A 25,888-nucleotide genomic window follows, 5' to 3' on the forward strand; every position below is an offset into this window, starting at 1 on the left:
CTTGAATAATAAATGTTAACAAGTACATCATATCCTTATTGTCATAAACAGCTCAGTGTTATGAAGTATCAAAATCAGAAAGCTTTAATCTATAGTTTTCATTTGACAAAAAAAAAGAAGCTATTTTCACAGTATTTCTATAATTCCTACTGAGGGTAGAATCACACTGAAAATAAAAGATGATTCTCTTATTCAGAAGGCACATTTATAGAAATTTAGCAGGCTGGAGAGCTCACCTCCTAAAGATATAATACGCAGTGGTTTTTGTTTCTAAGGAAGACTAGCCTGACTCCATCAAGATTCTCGGGTCAAGTAGAAAATGATTTCACAGTTCCTGAGACTAACCAATTTTTTCTCCAGTATCTTAAATGTTTTCTATTATGTTACTTGGGTGAAATCTGAGAATTTGCTGTGAATCATAAAGACCATATAATATAAGCTTTGTGCATCAAACAATATTCTAGTCTTCAGTTACAGACACTGAGAACCACGAAGTATTGTTTTTACTTATAAGTGCGCCAACTCACATAGTTGGTGAAAGGACAGACCCCTCTCTCCCAATGTCTCAAACACTGCCTTCTACAGTCCTATTTTGTGGAAATAGGAGACGATGCTCATTTCTAAATCTTAGAACAATTTAGATGGCTCTCAGAATTCAGAGCCTCTCTCCAAGAGCCATTAAAGGATGCTGAAACGAACAAGCCACTTTTTGGAACTTTGACCCATTCAGATGGCTGACCCACGAACACCAGACAAAGGAGTTACTGCTACAAATGTTGAAAATAAAAGCCAAAAAATAAGGAAAATCAGGACCAGTTGAAACTCTGCCTTGGACTGATCCTTTGTACGTCCTGGCTCATTCCTGGGTCAGCCCCAGTGAGAGCACAATTTGAGACTCCTGTTTCCAAGGTTACTTTTCAATTAGCATTCAGGGGCTCTACTGTACAGTGGATTCGAAAGCAAACCGATCTGACATTCCCTTAACTGGATCTCCATGGCTGCCCTGTGCCTTTCTCTCCTCTTGTCTCTCTGTTGGGTAGCACAGCATGTGGACCCAGGGCTTACTGCACTCCCCTGTGTGCCTGGCCGCGGGTGGCAGCCACATGGACGGGGACCTGATGCTCAGTCTTCAGGCATTCCACTAAAAAGCAGAGAGGAGATGAACGGGGGTGGCGGGTGCGGGAGGAAGTCAGGAACTACGGGAAGTCTACTATGTGCCAGGCTCTGATCATCTTCATTCACTCAACAGTCAACAGATATATTTAAACATTTTGCGTATTTGTTTGTTTGAGACAGGAGCTTGCTCTCTCACCCAGGCTGGAGCGCAGTGTCCTGATCATAGGTCACTGCAACCTCAAACTCCTGATCTCCAGCAAGCTCACCTCAGCCTCCTGAGAAGCTGGGACTACAGGCACGTGCCACCATGCCTGACTAATCAACAGATATTCAACGCTTAGTACAGGACAGGCTCTATGCCAGGAGTTCCCAAGCTTGTCTGAACATTAGAAGCATCTGGGTATCTGTTAAAAATCCCAAAGTCCAGGCCACTTAATAGAAATACTCTTTGGTGGGGAGTGGAGGGGGCGTACACAGGCATCTGTATTTTTTGAAGCTCTCTAGGTGATTCCAAACTGCTGACAAGTTCGGGAGCAGCCACCCTTTCCTATGTGCTGAGATTAATCTTAATCATTCACAACAATACTGCTAGGACTGTAGTAAACACCCTCTTTAACAGAAAGCAAGGTGGGAAGTCAGAAAGGCTGTTTAAATTCTCTATTCAATGGCCAGTCGGTTGCGAAGACAGGATCCAATCACATATCTGCCTGACTCTAAAGCCTTCTTCAGAGAAATCCTGAATATCTGGACTATTTTAAAAAAATAATCATTATTCAAGTTACAGAACCAGAGGTATGGGCTACTTTGACACATATTTAGTGTCGCTCTTGGGCCTGTGGCTAGAAGAGACACGACTAAAGTACTAGGAGATGGTGTGATACTTCGGCTCATTTTTAAAAATTTCCAAATATTAACGGGTAGAAGTATTTTGTTGCAAGAAGTGCTTTTATAATGCTTCAGTCAGGGATATTAGTGTGCTCAACAGTGTTCATTATTCATGTTAGGTTGGTTTGGTCCCTCCCCTCTTCTTTTTTTTTTTTTTTTTATTGTTGGGGATTCATTGAGGGTACAATAAGCCAGGTTACACTGATTGCAATTGTTAGGTAAAGTCCCTCTTGCAATCATGCCTTGCCCCCATAAAGTGTGACACACACCAAGGCCCCGCCCACCTCCCTCCTTCCCTCTTTCTGTTTCCCCCCCATAACCATAATTGTCATTAATTGTCCTCATATCAAAATTGAGTACATAGGATTCATGCTTCTCCATTCTTGTGATGCTTTACTAAGAATAATGTCTTCCACGTCCATCCAGTTAATACGAAGGATGTAAAGTCTCCATTTTTTTTAATGGCTGAATAGTATTCCATGGTATACATATACCACAGCTTGTTAATCCATTCCTGGGTTGGTGGGCATTTAGGCTGTTTCCACATTTTGGCGATTGTAAATTGAGCTGCAATAAACAGTCTAGTACAAGTGTCCTTATGATAAAAGGATTTTTTTCCTTCTGGGTAGATGCCCAGTAATGGGATTGCAGGATCAAATGGGAGGTCTAGCTTGAGTGCTTTGAGGTTTCTCCATACTTCCTTCCAGAAAGGTTGTACTAGTTTGCAGTCCACCAGCAGTGTAAAAGTGTTCCCTTCTCTCCACGTGCACGCCAGCACCTGCAGTTTTGAGATTTTGTGATGTGGGCCATTCTCACTGGGGTTAGATGATATCTCAGGGTTGTTTTGATTTGCATTTCTCTAATATATAGAGATGATGAACACTTTTTCATGTGTTTGTTAGCCATTCGTCTGTCATCTTTAGAGAAAGTTCTATTCATGTCTCTTGCCCATTGATATAAGGGATTGTTGGCTTTTTTCATGTGGATTAATTTGAGTTCTCTATAGATCCTAGTTATCAAGCTTTTGTCTGATTGAAAATATGCAAATATCCTTTCCCATTGTGTAGGTTGTCTCTTTGCTTTGGTTATTGTCTCCTTAGCTGTACAGAAGCTTTTCAGTTTAATGAAGTCCCATTTGTTTATTTTTGTTGTTGTTGCAATTGCCATGGCAGTCTTCTTCATGAAGTCTTTCCCCAGGCCAATATCTTCCAGTGTTTTTCCTATGCTTTCTTGGAGGATTTTTATTGTTTCATGCCTTAAGTTTAAGTCCTTTATCCATCTTGAATCAATTTTTGTGAGTGGGGAAAGGTGTGGGTCCAGTTTCAGTCTTTCACATGTAGACATCCAGTTCTCCCAACACCATTTATTGAATAGGGAGTCTTTCCCCCAAGGTTATGTTCTTGTTTGGTTTATCAAAGATTAGGTGGTTGTAAAATGTTAGTTTCATTTCTTGGTTTTCAATTCGATTCCAAGTGTCTATGTCTCTGTTTTTGTGCCAGTACCATGCTGTCTTGAGCACTATGGCTTTGTAGTACAGACTAAAATCTGGTATGCTGATGCCCCCAGCTTTATTTTTGTTACAGAGAACTGCCTTAGCTATACGGGGTTTTTTCCGGTTCCATACAAAACGCAGAATCATTTTTTCCAAATCTTGAAAGTACGATGTTGGTATTTTGATAGGAATGGCATTGAATAGGTAGATTGCTTTGGGAAGTATAGACATTTTAACAATGTTGATTCTTCCCATCCATGAGCATGGTATGTTCTTCCATTTGTTAATATCCTCTGCTATTTCCTTTCTGAGGATTTCATAGTTTTTTTATAGAAGTCCTTCACCTCCTTCGTTAGATATATTCCTAGGTATTTCATTTTTTTGAGACTATGGTGAAGGGAGTTGTGTCCTTAATTAGCTTCTCATCTTGACTGTTATTGGTGTACACAAAGGCTACTGACTTGTGGACATTGATTTTATATCCTGAAACATTACTGTATTTTTTGATGACTTCTAGGAGTCTTGGGGTTGAGTCTTTGGGGTTCTCTAAGTATAAGATCATGTCGTCAGCAAAGAGGGAGAGTTTGACCTCCTCTGCTCCCATTTGGATTCCCTTTATTTCCTTGTCTTGCCTAATTGTATTGGCTAGAACTTCCAGCACTACGTTGAATAGTAAAGGTGACAGAGGACAACCTTGTCTGGTTCCAGTTCTAAGAGGAAAAGCTTTGAGTTTTACTCAATTCAGTAAAATATTGGCTGTGAGTTTGTCATAGATAGCTTCAATCAGTTTTAGAAATGTGCCACCTATGCCTATACTCTTCAGTGTTCTAATTAGAAAAGGATGCTGGATTTTATCAAATGCTTTTTCTGCATCTATTGAGAGGATCATGTGATCTTTATTTTTGCCTCTGTTAATATGGTGGATAACATTTATAGACTTGAGTATGTTAAACCAGCCTTGCATCCCTGGGATGAAGCCTACTTGATCATGATGAATGACTTTTTTGATGATAAGCTGTAATCTATTGGCTAGGATTTTGTTGAGAATTTTTGCATCTATGTTCATGAGTGAGATTGGTCTGAAATTCTCCTTTTTGTTTGGGTCTTTTCCTGGTTTTGGTATCAGGGTGATGTTTGCTTCATAGAATGTGTTGTGGAAGATTCCTTCCTCCTCAATTTTTTGGAATAATTTCTGCAGTACAGGAATAAGCTCTTCCTTGAAGGTTTGATAGAATTCTGGAGTGAAGCCATCTGGACCAGGGCATTTTTTGGTTGGAAGATTTTTTTATTGTTTCTTTGATCTCAGTGCTTGAAATTGGTCTGTTCAGGAGCTCTATGTCTTCCTGGCAGAGTCTAGGGAGAGGGTGTGATTCCAAATATTGATCCATTTCCTTCACATTGTCAAATTTTTGGGCATAGAGTTTCTGGTAGTATTCAGAGATGATCTCTTGTATCTCTGTGGGATCAGTTGTTATTTCTCCTTTATCATTTCTGATTGAGGTTACTAGAGATTTTACTTTTCTATTCCTCGTTAGTCTGGCCAATGGTTTATCTATTTTATTTATTTTTTCAAAAAACCAACTCCTTGTTTCATTAATTTTCTGAATGATTCTTTTGTTTTCAATTTCATTGATCTCTGATTTGATTTTGGAAATTTCTTTTCTTCTACTGAGTTTAGGCTTAGATTGTTCTTCTTTTTCCAATTCCATAAGATCGCTTGTGAGACTGTTGATGTGCTCTCTTTCTGTTTTTTGAATGTAGGCATCTAAAGCGATGAATTTTCCTCTCAAAACTGCTTTTGCAGTATCCCACAGGTTTTGGTAGCTTGTGTCTTCATTGTTGTTGTGCTCAAGGAAGTTAATGATTTCCTGTTTTATTTCTTCCTTCACCCATCTGTTATTCAACAGAAGATTGTTTAGTTTCCATGCCTTTGGGTGGGGTCGAGCATTTTTGTTAGAGTTGAGTTCCACCTTTAGTGCCTTATGGTCTGAGAAGATACAAGGTAAAATTTCAATTCTTTTGATTCTGTTGATATTTGTTTTGTGTCCCAGGATATGATCAATTTTGGAGAATGTTCCATGGGGTGATGAGAAGAATGTACATTCTTTATCTTTGGGATGGAGTGTTCTATATGTGTCTATGAAGCACAGTTGTTCTAGGGTCTCATTGAAATCTCTTATATCTTTGTTTAATTTCTGTTTAGAGGATCTGTCCAGCTCTGTAAGAGGAGTGTTAAAGTCCCCTGTTATGATGGTATTATCAGATATCATATTGCTCAGACTGAGTAAGGTCTGTTTCAAGAATCTGGGAGCATTTAAATTGGGTGCATAAATATTTAGAATTGAAATGTCTTCTTGTTGTATTTTTCCCTTGACCAATATAAAGTGACCATCTTTGTCTTTTTTGACTTTAGTTGCTTTAAATCCACATGTATCTGAAAATAAGATTGCAACTCCTCTTTTCTTCTGAATTCCATTTGCCTGAAAAATTGTCTTCCAACCCTTGACTCGGAGCTTTAATTTGTCTTTTGAAGCCAGGTGTGTTTCTTGCAGACAGCAAATGGATGGCTTGTGTTTTTTAATCCAGTCAACCAATCTATGTCTCTTCAGTGGGGAATTCAAGCCATTAACATTTATTGAGATAATTGATAAGTGTGTTAGTATTCTATTTGTCTTATTTGGTGAGAGTCCATTGCTTAGTTTTCTCTTTTGCATCAGTGTGGAGGTTAGGTTCTGTCCTTTAATTTCTGAGTTCTTACTTTGCTGCTGATCCATTGTGGTGGTCAGTGTGCAGAACAGGTTGAAGTATTTCCTGTAGAGCTGGTCTTGTGGCGAATTTCCTCAATGTTTGTATATCCGTAAATGATTTGATTTCTCCGTCAATTTTGAAGCTTAGCTTGGCAGGGTACAGAATTTTGGGCTGGAAATTGTTCTGTTTAAGTAGATTAAAGGTAGATGACCATTGTCTTCTTGCTTGAAAAGTTTCATTAGAGAAGTCTGCGGTCAATCTGATGGATTTGCCCCTGTAGGTCAACTGGCGCTTACTCCTGGCAGCTTGCAGAATCTTCTCTTTTGTCTTGACTTTGGACAGGTTCATCACAATGTGTCTTGGAGAAGCTCGGTTAGAGTTGAGGCGACCTGGGGTCTGATAGCCCTCTGAAAGCAGTGTGTAAGAATCTTTGGTGATATTTAGGAAATTTTCTTTTATAATATTCTCTAGTATGGCTTCCATTCCTCTGGGGCATTCTTCTTTCCCTTCTCGAATTCCTATAACTCGTATGTTGGAACGCTTCATAAAGTCCCATAATTCTGACAGTGAACGTTCTGCTTTCTCTCTCTTCTTTTCTGCCTCTTTTACTATCTGAGTTATCTCAAGAACTTTGTCTTCTACCTCTGAAATTCTTTCTTCTGCATGGTCTAACCTGTTGCTGATACTTTCCATTGCATCTTTAAGTTCCCTGATTGACTGTTTCGTTTCCTTCATCTCTGCTATATCCTTTTTATATTCTTCATATCGTTCATCTCTTATTTGATTCTGTTTTTGGATTTCCTTTTGGTTATTTTCCACTTTATTAGCAGTTTCCTTCATTGTTTCCATCATTTCTTTCATTGTTTTCAACATGTGTATTCTAAATTCCCTTTCTGTCATTCCTAACATTTCTGTATAGGTGGAATCCTCTGCAGTAGCTACCTCATGGTCCCTTGGCAGGGTTGTTCTGGACTGGTTCTTCATATTGCCTGGAGTTTTCTGCTGATTCTTCCTCATGGGTGATTTCTTTTATCTGTTTCCTTGCCCTAATTTTCCTTTCACTTCCTCTTGCTCTTTAAGTTCTCGTGCCTTTGGACTAAGGGTTACAGGACCAGAAGGGTGAGAAGGTTTAAGAGCAAAAAAGGGATGAAAGAAAGGAGGACCTAGTGATAAGGAAAAAAAAAGAAAAATAGAGAAAGGAGAGGGGGTGGGTAAAAGGAATATTGACAAAAAGAAGATAGGCACAGAAAGAGGGAGACAGAGCAATATAGGTGTACAGTAGGGTACTTTGATACAACCTTAAAAAAAAACCCACCTTCTGGGGGTGCCCAGTTGGGTGGTTCCCTTGAGGTCAGCAGCTCTTTGCTAACCTGATCAGACACAGTACCCCACCTCCACCAAGTAGAGAGGAAAGACAAAAATGCTATAAATCAAACCAAAACAAGCAAACAGAAAACTTTACAGGATAAAATTGGCTGGAAAAACCAAATAATAGCGGTAGAAACACTAACGAAAATGAAGTTCTAATTATTGAAATAGGCAGCAATGGGAAATTATAATTAAACTAGAAAAATTGAGAAAGAAAAAGGATCTGTATGGAAAAGGTTGAACTTAAAAAACAAAACAACAATCCACAACATCAATATAAACAAAAAAAAACAACCAAACCAAAAGAAAAAAAAAAAAACCACAACCAAAAACAAAGCAGTATGTATATGTTATTGAATATTGTCTGGGCAACACATGGTCTTCTGGGGTATGAGATGTTAATCACAGTTCTGATACGACTGGATGCTGCTAGTTTCTCAAACCCCAGCAGGTAGACACCCTAAATCTGTCTTCAGCCCACTTAAAAGGCACTTTGAACTTGTTCACTTACTGAGCAGAAGCTTTCTCAGGGAAGTGCTTGTCGCTGGAATCACTGCTGAAGTGGCTATCCACTTACCCTGTGTGCCAAAACCGGTCTCACTCTGCCCCTGAGAGTTAGGGCTGCAAGGCGGCTCAGACCCCGCCCTTAGGCTACTTGGTCGCTGGGTTACCAGCTCCCATCCAATTCCAGCTCTGCGACCCTGAGGGCGGAGCTTGCTGGGGTTTGCAGTCTTGCTGCTACTGAACTTACAGTTGCGGGCGGGTTTAGACGGATTGAACACACACGACCACTTGCCGGTTTTCCACTGTTTTAGGTCCTCCTCTTGGGGTCCAGAAGTCTCTCGCTGACTCCCTGTATCCTCTCAGGGGTGATGATAGGCAGATCCCACCAGCCAGAGATGCCTGGAGTCCTATATCTCCAGACTCACGGTGCCCAGATGCAAGGAAGCTGTTACTCGGCTGCCATCTTGCTCCGCCCCCTCCCTCCCCTCTTCTTGATTTCCAATGACTTTTACTTTTCTCTGTGCCCATATGTGTCCATTGATTAGTTCCAAATTATTAGTGAGCACATGTGTTGTTTGTTTTTCCATTCTTGAGATATTTCACTTAAGATAATGGTCTCTAGTTCCATCCAAATTGCTGCAAAAGACAGTCATTCATTCCTTTTTTTTTTGAGATGGATTATCATTGTTGTCCTGGCCAGAGTGCAGTGGTGTCAACTTTGCTCACAGCACCCTCAAAACTCCTCAGCTGCAGCGATCCTCCTATCTCAGTCTCACAAGTGGCTGGGACAACAGGTGTCCACCACCCTGACTGGCTGAAGCACAGTGGAGTGATCATGGCTCACTGCAGCCTCGTGCTCCTGGGCTCAATCCATCCTCCTGCCTCAGTCTCTTGAGTGGTTAGCACTACAATCAAGTGTCACTGTGCCTGGCAAATTCTTAAATTTTTGGTAGAGATGGAGTCTCACTATGTTTCCCAGGATGGTCTCAAACTTCAGGCTTCAAGGGATGCTCCCACTTGGTCTTCCAAAGCGCTGGGATTACAGGCACGAGCCACCATGCCCAGACTCCAAATACTATCTTTCTACCTACTTGACATGACTTGCACCTGTCTATTCCTTTCCATCCCCATTACCATGCTGTAGTTTAAATGCTCATCATCTTAACCCTGAGATCTTGCAACAATCTCCCCTGGGTTCTTCTGCTGTCCTTATGTTGCTGTCACCTGTATTAGTCATAGGGTGGATGTCAAATAACAGACAGCCTATCACTGGCCTTGGTGCTGGTTTTGGTGTGACTCTGTGGCCTGTCTCTAGATACTGGCCTTTTGCCTTGTTGACTTTTCTTGGGTACCCATTGGTTCTAGTAAAGAGTTACTTATTCCTAGATCCTGACTGTCTATGTAGTTTTGGGATGGAGTCCTGTCCCCTCTCTTGGAGACAAGAGACTAATGCACACTGCTCTTCTATGATTTCCTTTCAAAGGACCTTGTATCCTGGTGGAGATAAAGCACTGGGTTGTCCAGACTGGATGAGAAGGAGTGGATGAGATGGGGGCCTGCAGTCTCAGTTTTCCAGAAAGCAATCCACTCCTTCTCATTCCCAGTGAGCAACTGTGGGACAGGAGGGCTCAGAACAGGGGGGCACAGGCAGAGGGCAGATTTTGCACCCCTCACAGTTTGAGTCAGGTCAGTCTAGAGATATAGAAGCACAATCCCCAGAGGGGCTAACCTGTCTGGGAGGTGCCTAGGAAGAGGGCTGGGAGGAGCCTCTGAACCAGCTAACCCCACAATTAGAATAACATACTACAGTAATTATTTATAAGTACCTGCTTGTTTTATTAAATAAACACTGTTCAGCTATATAAAAGAATAATCTATAAGAATGGTACTTGGCCCCCATTACCTTAATGATTCTGGAATAAACGGAAGCATTTAAAAAACACCAGTCTTAAGCACTTTTAAAATTGTAATTTGAGTTACCAAAAACATTTTTAAATGTTACTTTTCCATTGAGATTTTAGGGAATCTAGTCCCAGCCAATATATTTGATTTTTAAAATCCCAATGCCACACTGTAATGGAATACTACACTTGCCTTTTACACCATATGGAAACACTTCCAGGCAGACCAAAAGTAGAAGAAAACCTGCCAAATCAAAGTATTGTAAATAAAGTTTATCTTGGGTACCCAGAAGAGAAAATCTCAAAAATCAAAATCAAAAGACTACCCATTTCCCCTCCCCATGCAAAAACCCACCCTGAACACCTTAGTTCTGAACCTAACGTTTCCCTACGATGTTAACAGGAGAAGCTTTAAGGTACTTAAAGCTGCAGCAGTAACTGCTGAAAGCGCCCAAACTACAGAGGAAATGCCCTAAAGAGTCAGAGGCTGCCCACCCATCCCTAACCACCCCCACCCCAGAAATATGTAAAAGCTCCTGTTAAAGTTTTTTATGCTAATAAAGGCATACCATCTAGTGTGCTAAAGACTAAAACTAGCAGCATTAGAGCAGTCAAGTGAAAAGAGGAAGCCTACAGGAATGATCTAAATGATTACTTAGAAGAAACAAAGCAGAGGAGGGGCCCTTTGCCCTCTTGTTTTTATAGGAAAATGGTTGAATTAAACAGTCAGATTTACCCACATTAACAAAAATTTAACAAAGCTTCCCCAAGACACCAGAATAAAACTTGACCTTTCCAGGTAAAGGGCACAGAGAGGATGCTTCCATGTCCTGGGGTTGAATGAGTTCAAAGATTGGCAATAAAGGAAAAAAGAAAGTGTTAGGGGCAGGATGCGGACAAGCTTTGCAGTCTATCGAACAGTCACACCAAGCTTCTCCGGCACACGGACACCCTTCTCTTGGCACTCCTGCCGGGTCATCCAGAAGTTGTCTTTGTCCTTCATGATATCTGCCAGAACTGCACCACCCAGAAATACCATGTGCTTTCTGCGGGGTGGGTCTTCAATGCGGATCTTAAATTAAGAAAGTTTTTCCACATCTCCCTTTAAAACTCGTTCTAAGTAGAGCTGTTGTAGTTCTCGTTCCAACCTCAATGGCAGGCCAGGGTACATAGTAGACCCTCCAGAAAGCACAATGTGTTTATAAGAATTCAGATCTGGTATCAATGTCAGCTGCTTGGATTGTGTTAAAAAGCAATTCAGCAACACCAACTCCCTCAACATTGATCAAATGAGGCTGAAATAAAGCTTCTGGTGGGGGGGGCTTCAAATCGCTCTCCCCCAACTTTGATAATGCGTCCATCTGGGAGGGTGTAAGATTCAACTAATACTGTGGTTTCTAAGGCCAGTTTCTGCTCTTGCTCAATATTATATCCCACATAACACAATTTTTCTTTAATCATTCGAACTGTTTCAAAATCAGCAGAATGGTTGAAGGCATATCCTGTCAACAGAAGCAGCTTGATAAGATATCTGGTAATATCCCTCCCAGCAATATCCAGTCTCCTGGTAAGGTGAGGGAGAGAAAAGCAATCAGAGTCTACCACTACACCAGTCAATAAACCTTGAGTATACAAAGTCAGAACTGCCTGAAAGGCTACATACACACCTGAAAACTGATAAGTTTCAAACATGACCTCTACAATCTTCTCTCTGTTTTTGGTTGGGTTCATAGGGGGTTCTGTGAGTAAGATTTCATGTCATCCCAATTTCGTACTATGCCATTTTCCATAGGGTAGTTAACTTCTAACATTGAGCGTAATTCACTCACCTCATCACCAACCATAAGATCCTTGATTTCAATGTTTCCCACTTTGGTGGTTGATCTGATAATAGGTCTTCCAACCAAAGCCGGGAAGATGTGTTCTGGAGAGTTAAAGCCTGCATATCCACAATTTACAAACCCGGTGCTGTTGTCGCACACCACCACCTTCCTGCCCTGGCTGTCCATTGTCTGCACGGGGCCGACCGCCACCGCCAGGCCCTGTTCTCTTCCTCCTCCTCCCTCTGCACAGCCCCTCCTACCGCCCAAATTTCTTCCCCTAACCGGACAATTACTTTCATTTTATTTCTACAGTGTAGAATCATCCATCTAAAAGCTTAGGACATGTAATACCTCCTGATTTGTTTTTATTTCTGAGTAATGTATTGGCTATTTGAGGATTTTTCTGATTCCACATACATTGAAGTACTATTTTTTTCAAGCTCTTTAAAGTATGACAATGGTGCTTTAATAGAGATTGCATTAAATCCATAGATTGCTTTGGGAAGTATGGACATTTTAACAATGTTGATTCTTCCCAATCATGAGCATGGTATGTTTTTCCATTTGTTAGCATCTTCAGCTATTTTTTTTTTATTGTTAAATCATAGCTGTGTACATTAGTGCAATCAAAAGACAGGGCTGCACCATGCAAGCAGAGTGAGCTTCTTTTTTTTTTGCAGTTTTGGCCTGGGTTGGGTTTGAACCCACCACCTCCGGCATATGGGGCCAGCGTCCTACTCCTTTGAGCCACAGGTGCCCTTCAGCTATTTCTTTTCTCAGAGTTTCATAATTCCCTTTATAGAGATCTTTCATGTCCTTTGTTAGGTAAATTCCCAGATATTTCATCTTCTTTGGCACTACTGTAAAAGGAATAGAGTCCTTGGCCATATTTTCAGGTTGACATATATAAAAGATACTGATTTGTAAGTATTGATTTTGTATCCTGAGACACTGCTGTGATCCATGAATGGATTAATAAATTGTGGTGTAGTATACCATGGAATACTATGCAGCCATAAAAAGTTAGAGACTTCACATCTTTTATGTTTACCTGGATGGAGCTGGAACATATTTTTCTTAGTAAAGTATCTCAAGAATGGAAAAAAAGTGTGATGAAAATGTGTCAAACGGTCTATGAACCAAGTGTATGGTGCCCCATGATCATACTAATGTACACAGCTATGATTTAATAAAAAAAAAAAAAAAGAATGGAAAAAAGTATCCAATGTACTCAATACTACTATGAAACCAATATACAATCACCTACACATTCATACAAATGGTAAAACATAACTATAGTCCAGAAAGAAGGAGGGAACAGGGATTAGAAGGGGGGGAGGGAGAAGGTCCGGAGGAGGGAAGGTATTTGGTGGGACCTGACCTAATGTGCATAATGCAACGGTACATTTCAAAACTATTAAGAATAGAGTATAAATGTCTTACCACAGCAATTAAATAAGCAAGGAAGATGGTTATGTTAACCAGTTTGATGCAAGCATTCCACATCGTATATCAAATCAGCACATTGTACCTCATAAATGCATTAATGTACACAGTTATGATTTAATAAAGGAAAAAAACAAAAAAAACCCCAAATATTTAAAAGCTTAGTACATAAAAGATTATGATGTTATGTGACTTACACGAGGTCATAAAGACAGAAAAGTGAAATTGGGAACTGACTGGAACTTGAAAGGAGAAAGATTTGATATCAGTTAGGCAGCAGTGACCACAAAATAAATGCTTTTTTGTTCTTCGCACATACAGAGCATTCAAACAAACACACACCCACTTTGTTATGTTGATGAAATGAATCTCTTAAGTATCTAGAGCTCTAGACTAAAAACAATCGAAAAATATAGTTTATTAAAGTCCTACTGACAATGGCTTACAGTTTAAATAAAAGGTAAGAAACACATTTATGAGTTTAAATAACAATATGCAGGGTGCAAAAGTTCATTCATGTGGCAAGAATACAGCCCAAGTCCTAAAAAAGCTACTTTTAAGGTCTATTAAGATTAATTTTGAGAGCAGATGCTTGAATTACATACATTTTTTTTTTCCCTTGGCACAACGAGTTTTAAAAAGTTACTGTACTTCAAATCCTTTTTCTAAGTTAATTTGGATTGCCTTAGGAATAGATGCCTCTTCTGTTTTTAAGCATATGAACTGCAGCTATAAAATAATAAAACCATTGTATGCACCTTGTGAAAACACTGTAATTTTTTGGTTGCATATACTAGATATAATATATAACTATACTATATATAATACAGTTGTATACTAATGTGCATCAACATTTGCTTTCTTTCTTTCTCTCTCTCTTTTTTTTTTTTTTTTTGTAGAAATGGGTCTTGCTATGTTGTTCAGGCTGGTCTTAAACTCCTAGCCTCAAGTGAAACTCCCTCCCCGGCCTCCCAAAGTGCTAGGATTACAGATGTGAACCACTACCTTCTTGAAATAATTACTAGTCATTTTATAACTTTAGAATTTAGATTTTATTATGAACAAGAAATTCCTCCTAGTTCTTAAATGAAATCTCACATTGGTGGCAATTAACCGCCCACTTTTATCTCCTTCGCCCTACCACAAACACCATTGCCTTAATTAGCCAGATAATTCAGGCACAGTCTAAATTTAGACCTAAAGAATCTATAAGCTTTGCTCTATTATTTCTGAGTTTATAGAAAGTAGGACTAATTGGGGTACTTTCAGATAGAGGTTTTATGTCTTTGTGACAAAATTAAGCAAAAAGTGAAACATATCCACTTAAGTTTAAAAAATAAGCTATGATGAAAAGTTTAGTATTTAAAATTTTCTGTAATCCTCTCCTGGATAATTGAATTTTGGGGAAAATTTTCAACTTCTACATTTTAAATTCTAAGTGTTTCCTAACCCAACAATAAATGTGGCAGATGATTTGGTCTAAATAGGATCTTCTTCTTCTTATTATTATTATTTTGAGATAGAGACTCACTTGGTCACCCTGGATAGATTGCCATGGCATCATCATAGCTCACAACAACCTCAAACTCTTGGGCTTAAGAGCTCCTCTTGCCTCAGTCTCTGAAGTAGCTGGGGCTACTGGCACCTGACACTTTTTAGTTTTTCTATTTTTAGTAGAATGGGAGTTTTGCTTTTGCTCAGGCTGGTCTCAAATCCCTGAGCTTAAGCAATCCATCTGCCTCAGCCTCCCAGAGTGCTATGCTTACAGATGTGAGCCACCATGCCCAGCCTATAATGAAATTTAAGTGTGTCAAAAAACATAGGAAATATGTTGGGAAAAAGAGCAAAGACAAGCATGTATTATGAACTTATTAAGTGCCCGATAATTGTGCATGATTTCATTTGATGCTTACATTACTACTAGAAAGATAGGCAGTATCCATCATGCCCACTTCTTGGAGAAGCTAAACAACTTGCTCAAGCTCATAAACTAGTGAGGGACAAAACTAGAATTCAAACCCAGACACAACTCAAATTCCCATCTATTCTTCATTTCTGCACTGAGATCACTAAAATCATGCCAGAGTATAAACATACTATTTAAATTTTTTTTTTTTTTGAGACAGAGACTCACCCTGTCACCCTGGATAGAGTGCTGTGGCATCATAGCTCACAGCAACCTCAAACTCTTGGGCTTGAGCAATCCTCTTGCCTCAGCCTCCCAAGAAGCTGGGACTACAGGCGCCTGCCACAAGGCTCAGCTATTTTTAGAGATGGGGGTCTCGCTCTTGCTCAGGCTGCTCTGAAATTCCTGAGCTCAAGCAATCTACCTACCTTGGCCTCCCAGAGTGCTAGGATTATGAGCATGAGCTACTGCACCTGGCCTACAGTGTAATTCTTAATAGATGAATTGAAAATGAACTGAATGATGAGGACTCATCTGTCAGTCCATGCAATAATCATTTACTGAATGTTACCTTGCTGGGAATGGGGATCAGGATGAGGAAACACATGTTAAGTCTTGTTTTGTAAGGAGCTCATAATCTCATGGGGTGGGAAATGCACTAATAAGTAACTGCAGATGCGGTTTGGCAAGTGTCATATATCACAGCAATATGGGATGCTGGGGGCCCGAAGGAGGAGTGGGGTCTGTGGCTGGAGAAGGGGCTGCTGCAGCTCAGGCCTGGGTGATCTGTAGATGTATTAATCCTAAAAGGAAACGATAAATGGGTATAAACATGGGAGAAATGTATGGATATAGCATTGATCTCCAATGTTAAGGATGTACCAGGCAACCTATTAGTGGTTTTTTTTTTAAATGTCAAATTTATTTATTTATTTATTTTATTGTTAAATCATAGCTGTGTACATTAGTGCGATCAAGGGGTACAATGTGCTGGTTTAATATACAATCTGAAATATTCTCATCAAACTGTTCAACGTAGCCTTCAACCTATTAGTGTTTTTATCAATTTTTAAAAAGCAGAAACTAAGAAAACTAAAATATCACATGACAGTCTTTTGAAGCAGGTGGATTATGTTGCTCACAGCACAGCTTTTGGAAGATGTTTCCTCTATAAAACTAGCTTAGTGATAATAATAATATATATACATCTATATATCTATCTATCTATCTATTTGCAGTTTTTGGCCGGGGCTAGGTTTGAACCTGCCACCTCCAGCATATGAGGCTAGTGCCCTACTCGTTTGAGCCACAGGTGCTGCCCAGTGATAATAATATTTTGAGCCACCTAGCTTTACGTTTTGTGGAGGGCATAGAGAAAGTCATGAAACAAAGCAGCTGACACGCAATGGGGCCTGCTGGCAGGTTTTTACCTCTCTCTTGCCCTTCTTTGACTGATGCCTCCCCAAAACTGCCCTTCCTGGACATGCAAATATAGCTCCTTTCTGTTTCTTGGTCACTTCTCTTTAGCTGTCCATCTCTGAACCATCCTGACCCATTAATCACCTGCTTTACTGGTAATGACCCTAGGGAGCAGTGATAACTTACATGTGCCCAACTATACACTTTAAAAGCAATTTAAGTATCACAAATCCATTTAGATCATAAATACACTTACATCTTTGTGCTATAGTCCCAGAGACTAGCATTGCTTTGCAACCGAACATTTCATAAAATGCTATTTATCAATTTTTTCCAAAGACAAAGAATCCCAGATGGCCTTGTACAACATGACACACAAAATAGGAGAATGATAAACCTCTCATGTACCATAATAGGAGGGAGTGATGAAAAGAATAAATCGCCAGTTTCAGAATTAGACTAACCTTTTATATACATAAATCAGATGGCCTTCCTAGCAGCAATAAAACCTCACAAATTCATGATTTAGGGTTTGCTCATACTTTTGATGTTAAAGCTAATTTCTACTTTCTGCAAGATGTTATTTGATCAATAGCAGTGAAATTGATACATTTCCAAATCTGTCAATTTCTGTAAGACCCTGCAAATTTTACATTCATATTTATGAATCACACTTTCATTAGAAGGCAACTATAGGGGGTGGAGCAAGATGGCGGCTGAGTAACAGCTTCCCTGCAACTGGGCATGTGAGTCTGGGGAGATAAGACTCCAGGCATCTCTGGCTGGTGGGATATACCTATAATCAACCCTTCGAAGATACAGGGAGTCAGCAAGGGACTTCTGGATCCCAAGAGGAGGACAAAAAGAGGGGAAAACTGGCAAGTGGTTGCGTGTGTTTGATCGACCTAATCCTGCCGGCAACCGTAGGATTGAGATTGCAAACCGGAAAGGACTTACCTGTGAACTGTTTTGGTGTTTTTGGACTTGGCACTCAGTTGAACTGTCTTGGAGAGAGCTTGAGCAGGAGTGCAGAGAACTTTGGGCATTGTCTAGGGCCCCAGACTGAGCCGCTGAGCTGGGCCACAGAGAGCCATTGTGAGAGAACTGCCCCGGCAAGCTCTGCCCTCAGGGTCCCAGAGCAAGGATCGGGCGGGAGCTAGTAACCTAGTGACTGAGCAGCCTAAAGGTGGGTACTGAGCTGCCTGACAGCCTTAACCCTTAGGGGCACAGTGAGATTGGTTTTGGCACACTAGAACCTTGGGCTGTTGCCCTGGGTAGAGTGCCGTGGCATCACAACTCATAGCAACCTCAAACTCCTGGGCTTGGCGCCGCCTGGACCACCATAAGAGCTGCACCACAACCCCCGACCCGTGACCCACACCCACCGGGCCTCCACATGCCCTGACCAGGAACTGCGGGAGCCAAGCAACCCCACATCCTCCCTCCTGTATCCTCCCTGCCTCCACACTGGCCCGCTCATCTGGCCAGGGATACTGGTAGCCACATGCCCTCTGGAGCCCTCCCTCCCTCTGTGCAGAGCCCTTCTCCTGGCCAGAGACTGCTGGAGCCTTGGGCACTCTGTGCCAAAGTCACTGAGCGCCAGGCACTTCCAGAACCGTGTGCACCACCTCCCGCCCTGTTGCTGGATACAGGTGTCTCACACTCTGAAGTTGCTTCCACAACCAGAACTCCCTAGCTGGGTCCGCCCCAGACGAACTACACAGGGTCACTCCCTACAAAGATTCAGCAACAATAGAGTGATTCCGCTGGGGTCCAATCTTGGAAAGACACCTCTCCAACTCTGAGGATGGCCAGAGGCAACGGTGAAAAACAATCATGAGGTGAAATCAACAGAAAAACTCTGGCAATATGAATAATCAGAGTAGATCAACTCCCCCAAGGATCAATGGGGCAGACACAGCACAAGATCCCATGCACAAACAAATAGCCGAGATGTCAGAAATCAAATTCAGAATCTGGATCGCAAATAAGATTGAATTAGAATTCCAAGCAGTAAACCAAAAGATATCTCAAGAATTCAACGAATTCAAAGACCACATGACCAAAGATTTTGACACATGAGACAAGAAGTTGCAGCCCTCAAAGATCTGAGAAACACAGTAGAATCCCTCAATAACAGAATGAAGCAAGCAGAAGAAAGAATTTCTGACATTGAAGACAAAGCTTTCAAATGCTCCCAAACTCTCAAAGAGGAAGAGAAATGGAGGGCAAAAACAGAACACTCTCTCAGAGCTCTGGGATAATTCGAACAAAACCAATACTCGTCTTATAGGGATCACCGAAAGCGACGAAGTGGCTTCACAAGGCACAGAGTCTCTTCTCCATGAGATTATGAAGGAGAACTTTCCAGACATGCCAAGAGATTCTGAAATTCAGATAGCAGACCGTTTCAGAACTCCAGCACGACTCAACCCAAGTAAGACATCCCTCAGACACATCATAATCAATTTCACTAAAGTTAATATGAAGGAGAAAATTCTGAAAGCCGCCAAACGAAAGAAAACCATTACCTACAAGGGGAAGAATAGTAGAATAACTGCAGATGTCTCTGCTGAAACCTTTCAAGCTAGAAGAGGATGGTCATTAACTTTTAATCTCCTAAAACAAAATAACTTTCAACCCAGGATCCTGTACCCAGCTAAACTGAGTTTCATTTACGATGGAGAAATTAAATACTTCAATGACATTCACATGTTGAAGAAATTTGCCATAACTAAACCAGCTCTCCAGGATATTCTCAGACCTATCCTTTGATAAAGACCAGCATAATCCTCCACCCCAAAAGTAAACCCACCCAGAAAGTTTTGATCAAATTCCAACTTCCACAGTCGCAAAAGAATTAAAAATGTCCACTGGACTCTCGAAAGGCTTATCAATATTCTCAATTAATGTGAATGGTTTAAACTGTCCTCTAAAGAGGCACAGGTTGGCTGACTGGATACAAAAACTCAAGCCAGATATCTGCTGCATCCAAGAATCGTATCTTACATTAAAAGACAAATATAGATTCAAGGTGAAGGGATGGTCATCTATATTCCAGGCAAATGGAAAGCAGAGAAAAGCAGGCATTGCAATCCTGTTTGCAGACGCAATAGGCTTTAAACCAACCAAAATAAGGGAGGATAAGAATGGACACTTCATATTTGTTAAAGGTAATACTCAATATCATGAGATCTCAATTATTAATAATTATGCACCCAACCAGAACGCACCTCAATTTATAAGAGAAACTCTAACAGACATGAGCAACTTGATTTCCTCCAGTTCCATAGTAGTTGGAGATTTTAGCACCCCTTTATCAGTGGTGAATAGATCCTCCAAAAAGAAGTTAAGCAAAGAAATTTTAGATTTAAACTTAACGATTCAACATCTGGACATAACAGATATCTACAGAACATTTCATCCCAACAAAACTGAATACACATTCTTCTCATCAGCCCACGGAACATACTTCAAAATCGACCACATCCTAGGCCACAAATCTAACCTCAGAAAATTTAAAAAAATAGAAATTATTCCTTGCATCTTCTCAGACCATCATGGAATGAAAGTTGAACTCAATAACAACAGGAACCTGCATAGCCATACAAAAACATCGAAGCTAAACAACCTTATGCTGAAGGATAGATGGGTTATAGATGAGATTAAGAAGGAAATCACCAAATTTTGGGAACAAAACAACAATCAAGACATGAATTACCACAACCTCTGGGATACTGCAAAGGCAGTCCTATGAGGGAAATTTATAGCACTGCAAGCCTTCCTCAAGAAAATGGAAAGAGAGGAAGTTAATAACTTAATGGGACATCTCAAGCAACTGGAGGAGGAAGAACACTCCAACCGGAAACCCAGCAGAGAAAAGAAATAACCAAAATCAGAACAGAACTAAATGAAATTGAAAACAAAAGAATTATACAACTTATCAATAAATCCAAAAGTTGGTTTTTTGAAAAGATCACTAAAATAGATAAACCTTTGGCCAACCTAACCAGGAAAAAAAGAGTAAAATCTCTAATTTCATCAGTCAGAAATGGTAAATATGAAATAACAACAGACCCCTCAGAAATTCAAAAAATCCTTAATGAATACTACAAGAAACTCTACTCTAAGAAATATGAAAATCTGAAAGAAATTGACCAATACCTGGAAGTACGCCACCTACCAAGACTTAGCCAGAATGAAGTGGAAATGTTGAACAGGCCTATATCAAGTTCTGAGAGAGCTTCAACTTACAAAATCTCCCTAAAAAAGAAAAGCCCAGCACCAGATGACTTTATGTCAGAATTCTACCAAACCTTTAAAGAAGAACTAGTACCTATACTACTAAACCTCTTCCAAAATACAGAAAAAGAAGGAATATTACCCAACACATTCTATGAAGCAAACATCACCTTGATCCCCAAACCAGGGAAAGACCCAACAAGAAAAGAAAATTATAAACCAATATCACTAATGAATATTGATGCTAAAATACTCAATAAGATCCTAACAAACAGAATCCAACAACACATCAAAAAAAATTATACACCATACCAAGTAGGGTTTATCCCAGGGTCTCAGGGCTGGTTCAATATACATAAATCTATAAATGTAATTCAGCACACAAACTAAAAAATAAGGACCATATGATTCTTTCAATTGATGCAGAAAAAGCTTTTGATAATATCCAGCATCCCTTCATGATTAGAAGTGTTCAGAAAATTGGTATAGAAAACATTTCTTAAACTAATACAGGCCATCTACAGCAAACCCGCAGCCAATATTGTATGAATGGAGTTAAACTGAAATCATTTCCACTTAGATCAAGAATCAGGCAAGGTTGCCCATTGTCTCCATTGCCCTTTAACATTGTAATGGAAGTTTCAGCCATTGCAATTAGGGAAGAAAAGGCGATCAAGGGTACTGATCATACGGTCAGGAGAGATCAAACTTTCACTCTTCACAGATGATATGATCATATATCTGGAAAACACTAGGGATTCTACTACAAAACTTTTAGAAGTGATCAAGGAATACAGCAATGTCTCAGGGTACAAAATCAACACCCATAAATCTGTAGCCTTTAGATATTCCAACAATAACCAAGCTGAAAAAAACAGTCAAGGACTCTATTCCTTTCATAGTAGTGCCAAAGAAGATGAAATATTTGGGAGCATACCTAACAAAGGACGTGAAAGATCTCTACAAAGAGAACTATGAAACTTTAAGAAAAGAAATAGCTGAAGATGTAACAAATGGAAAAACATACCATGCTCATGGCTGGGAAGAATCAACATTGTTAAAATGTCCATACTACCCAAAGCAATATATAATTTTAATGCGATTCTCTTTAAAGCTCCATTGTCATATTTTAAAGATCTTGAAAAAATAATACTTTGTTTTATATGGAATCAGAAAAAACCTCCATTAGCCAAAACATTACTCAGTAATAAAAGCAAAGCTGGAGGAATCATGCTACCATACCTGATACTGTACTATAAATCGATAGTGATCAAAACACCATGCTACTGGCACAAAAACAGAGAAGTAGATGTCTGGAACAGAATAGAGAACCAAGAGATGAACCCAGCTACTTACCATTATCTGATCTTTGACAAGCCAATTAAAAACATTCAGTAGGGAATCCCTATTTAACAAATGGTGCTGGGTGAACTGGCTGGCAACCTGTAGAAGATTGAAACTGGAACCACACCTTTCACCAGTAACGAAGATAGACTCTCACTGGATAAAAGATTTAAACATAAGACATGAAACTATAAAAATACTTGAAGAAAGTGCATGGAAACCCTTTAAAGAATCGGCCTGGGGGGGTATTTTATGAGGAGGACTCCCCAGGCAATTGAAGCAGTATCAAAAATATACTACTGGGACCTGATCAAACTGAAAAGCTTCTGCACCGCCAAGAACATAATAAGTAAAGCAAGCAGACACCCCTCATAATGGGAGAAAGTATTTGCGGGTTATACCTCCAATAAAGATCTAATAACCAGAATCCATAGAGAAGTCAAACATATTAGCAAGAAAAAAACACGTGACCCTATCTCAGGGTGGGCAAGGGACTTGAAGAGAAACTTCTCTAAAGAAGACAGATGCATGATCTACAAACACATGAAAAAAAGCTCATCATCCTTATTCATCAGAGAAATGCAAATCAAAACTACTTTGAGATATCACCTAACCCCAGTAAGAGTAGCCCACATAACAAAATCCCCAAACCAGAGATGTTGGCATGGATGTGGAGAAAAGGGCACACTTCTACACTGCTGGTGGGGATGCACACTAACACATTCCTTCTGGAAGGATGTTTGGAGAATACTTAGAGACCTAAAAATAGACCTGCCATTTGATCCTATAATTCGTTTACTAGGTTTATACCCAGAAGACCAAAAATCACAATATGACAAAGACATCTGTACCAGAATGTTTATTGCAGCCCAATTCATATTTGCTAAGTCATGGAAGAAGCCCAAGAGCCCATCGACCCATGAATGGACTAGCAAATTGTGGTACATTGGAATATTATGCAGCCTTAAAGAAAGATGGAGACTTTACCTCTTTCATGTTTACACGGATGGAGCTGGAACATATTGTTCTTAGCAAAGTATCTCAGGAATGGAAGAAAACATATCCAATGTACTCAGCTCTACTATGAAGCTAAATTATAGCTTTCACATGAAGACTATAACCCAAGTATAGCACAAGCCTATGGGGAAAGGGTCAAGGAAGGGGAAGGGAGGGGGGAGGTTAGGGTGGTGTGAGGGTACTGGGTGGGGCCACACCTACCGTGCATCTTAGAATGGGTACAGGCGAAACTTACTAAATGCAGAATACAAATGTCTACATACAGTAACTAAGAAAATGCCATGAAGGCTACGTTGAACATTTTGATGAGAATATTTCAGATTGTATATGAAACCCGCACATTGTACCCCTTGATTGCACTAATGTACACAGCTATGATTTAACAATAAAAATAAATAAATTAATAAAAAAGGCAACTATGATCAAGAGAAAGGATGCAAGAAACGTCACAAAGTCATGATTTAGGGTTTGCTCATAGTTTTGATGTCAAAGCTAATTTCTATTTTCTGCAAAATGTTATTTGATCAATAACATTGAAATTGATACATTTCCAAATCTGTCAATTTCTGTAAGGTCTTGTGAATTTTACATTCATTTTTATAAATCAGACTTTCATTAGAAGACAACTATAATCAAGAGAAAGAATGCACATAAACTAACTGATGAACATCGCGTACAACGTGAAATGCAAGCCAAAATGAATTTATTACTTTTATCTCCATTCCTTCATTTTTATCACTTCTTAGAACTTTGAGATTTCTTATTCCAGTGAAAACAAAGTTTCTGGGGGCTTTTCCAAGAAAACAGAATTGTTAATAATACCACTATGAAGTGTGTGTAATGTTTTAAGCATGAGTTTATTAGTAAATTTAAAAAAAATCCACTTGGGGAACAGTTCCTATTTCATCCATGGAAATAGAACCATACTGGAATTTCACATTTTCATAAAAGTACTTTCCATAAAAGTACCAGTAGTTATATGCAGCCAAAATAAACAGATAGTCTCACAAGTAGGAAGGCAAATATGGAGCCCATTTTGATCAGTTTTCTTCAGAGGCACCCTATCCCAGAGATAGGAATACTTGGGAAAGGCCATTAAAACCCCAGAGCTCATGGTTTTGTCAATGACTTCTGATGTTTTCACTTTTTCTCATTCCTCTCACCCTCCTGTGGACTCTGTATGTTATTCCTTTGATGATCTGGAAAGATCTGAGCTTTGGGAGCAGATGAACAAAACAGAACAAAGTTGCTTTGGAGATATAATGCATAATAGCTTTAAACTGGCAAACAGCCTGGAAATAATCATAGTCTTTATTAATATGTGTAAACCAGTAACTTAGTGTTTTTATGTTTGTTATCCTCTTAATTCATACAGATGTTCCTCAATTTATGATGGGATTATGTCCTGATAAACCCATCATACTTTGAAAACATAGTTAAGTCAAAACATGCATTTGGTACACCTAACTTACTGAACATCACAGCTTAGCCTTGTCAACCTTAAATGCATCAGAAGACTTACATTAGCTGACATTTGTACAAAATCATTTAACACAAAGCCTATTTTATAATAAAGTGTTGAGTATTTCATGTACTTTATTGAATACTCTATTGAAAGTGATAAACAGAATGGTTGTGTGGGTACTTGAACCATCCATGTACATCAGAAACTGTTTGTATATCTAGATGTGGCCCCTCAAAAAAATGTAGGTGATGATTTCTGTTCTACATGCCCAAGGGAGAATTTTTTGAGAAAAGAACACCAAGCAGTCAGAGTTCAGAAGAATATACTGAACACAGTCTAATTTGTTCAAGTAATCCAGATAATTCTGCATAAATTGTCTTGATATGTAGGCTTTAATTATTAGTTTGGTCTTGCCTTGCTGCTGATATGTGGACCAGATCTGGAACTTCCAGATTGTCTTTTCTTCTGATCTGCCAGCACTGGCAGCTTGAAAATATAATTTCTCATAAAAAAAAAAAAAAAAGACAGAGGGAGAGTGAGAGAGAAAGAAAGATAAAATTAAATTTTCCATGGGAAAACTTTCCGGAGTTAAAGATAGCAGAGTATACCTATCAAAGACACAAACTCTAGAGAGCTGACAGTTACATAAAGACCAAGGGCCATGTGGCTTGAATTAGCTGAACAACTACTTCATTTGGTCAGAAGAGCCTAAGTCTGAATTACCAATGAATTCAAGTTATTCCTTCTCTTTCAGATTTTTAGGGTCATAAAGAAATCACCATACTTTCTCAAATTATCCATACCTAGTAAATAGTGGAGGTGAGGATTAAGGAAAAATAACAGCTGTTAGAAAGATTATTTATATTCGGCTCTGTATTATATGTGTATTTGGGAAAATTACTTGGGAAAAATATTTTTGATTTTCAAAAAGAAGCATTGTTTGAGGTCAGGAGTTCAAGACCAACCTGGGCAGCATACAAATACTTTGTCTCTACAAAGAATGAAAACATTAGCTGGTTGTGGTGGCACCTGCCTCTAGTCTCAGCTACTCAGGAGGCTGAAGCAGGAGGGTTGCTTGAGCCCAGAGTTCGAGGCTGATAGCTGATAGAGTGAAACTCCATCTCTAAAGACGACAACAACAACTAAAAACAAACCCCAGAAGCAGCAACATCTCCTGAGCTTTCTAGCCGAGGCACACATAGACAAAGTAAC

The 25,888-nt window shown here is 39.6% G+C and overlaps 1 protein-coding gene and 1 pseudogene across 3 annotated transcripts in view; both read right to left on the reverse strand.

Moving 5' to 3' along the window:
• Positions 1 to 25,888, reverse strand: part of CAP2 (cyclase associated actin cytoskeleton regulatory protein 2) — a 187,813-nt gene that overhangs the window by 17,752 nt on the left and 144,173 nt on the right. The gene's annotated exons all lie outside the window — the stretch shown is intronic.
• LOC128593876 (actin-related protein 2-like) lies at positions 10,868 to 12,030 on the reverse strand (annotated as a pseudogene). The gene has a single exon (XR_008382419.1). The product of XR_008382419.1 is annotated as an actin-related protein 2-like (transcript).

This window comes from Nycticebus coucang, chromosome 9, assembly GCF_027406575.1.
Source record: "Nycticebus coucang isolate mNycCou1 chromosome 9, mNycCou1.pri, whole genome shotgun sequence".
NCBI lineage: Eukaryota > Metazoa > Chordata > Mammalia > Primates > Lorisidae > Nycticebus > Nycticebus coucang.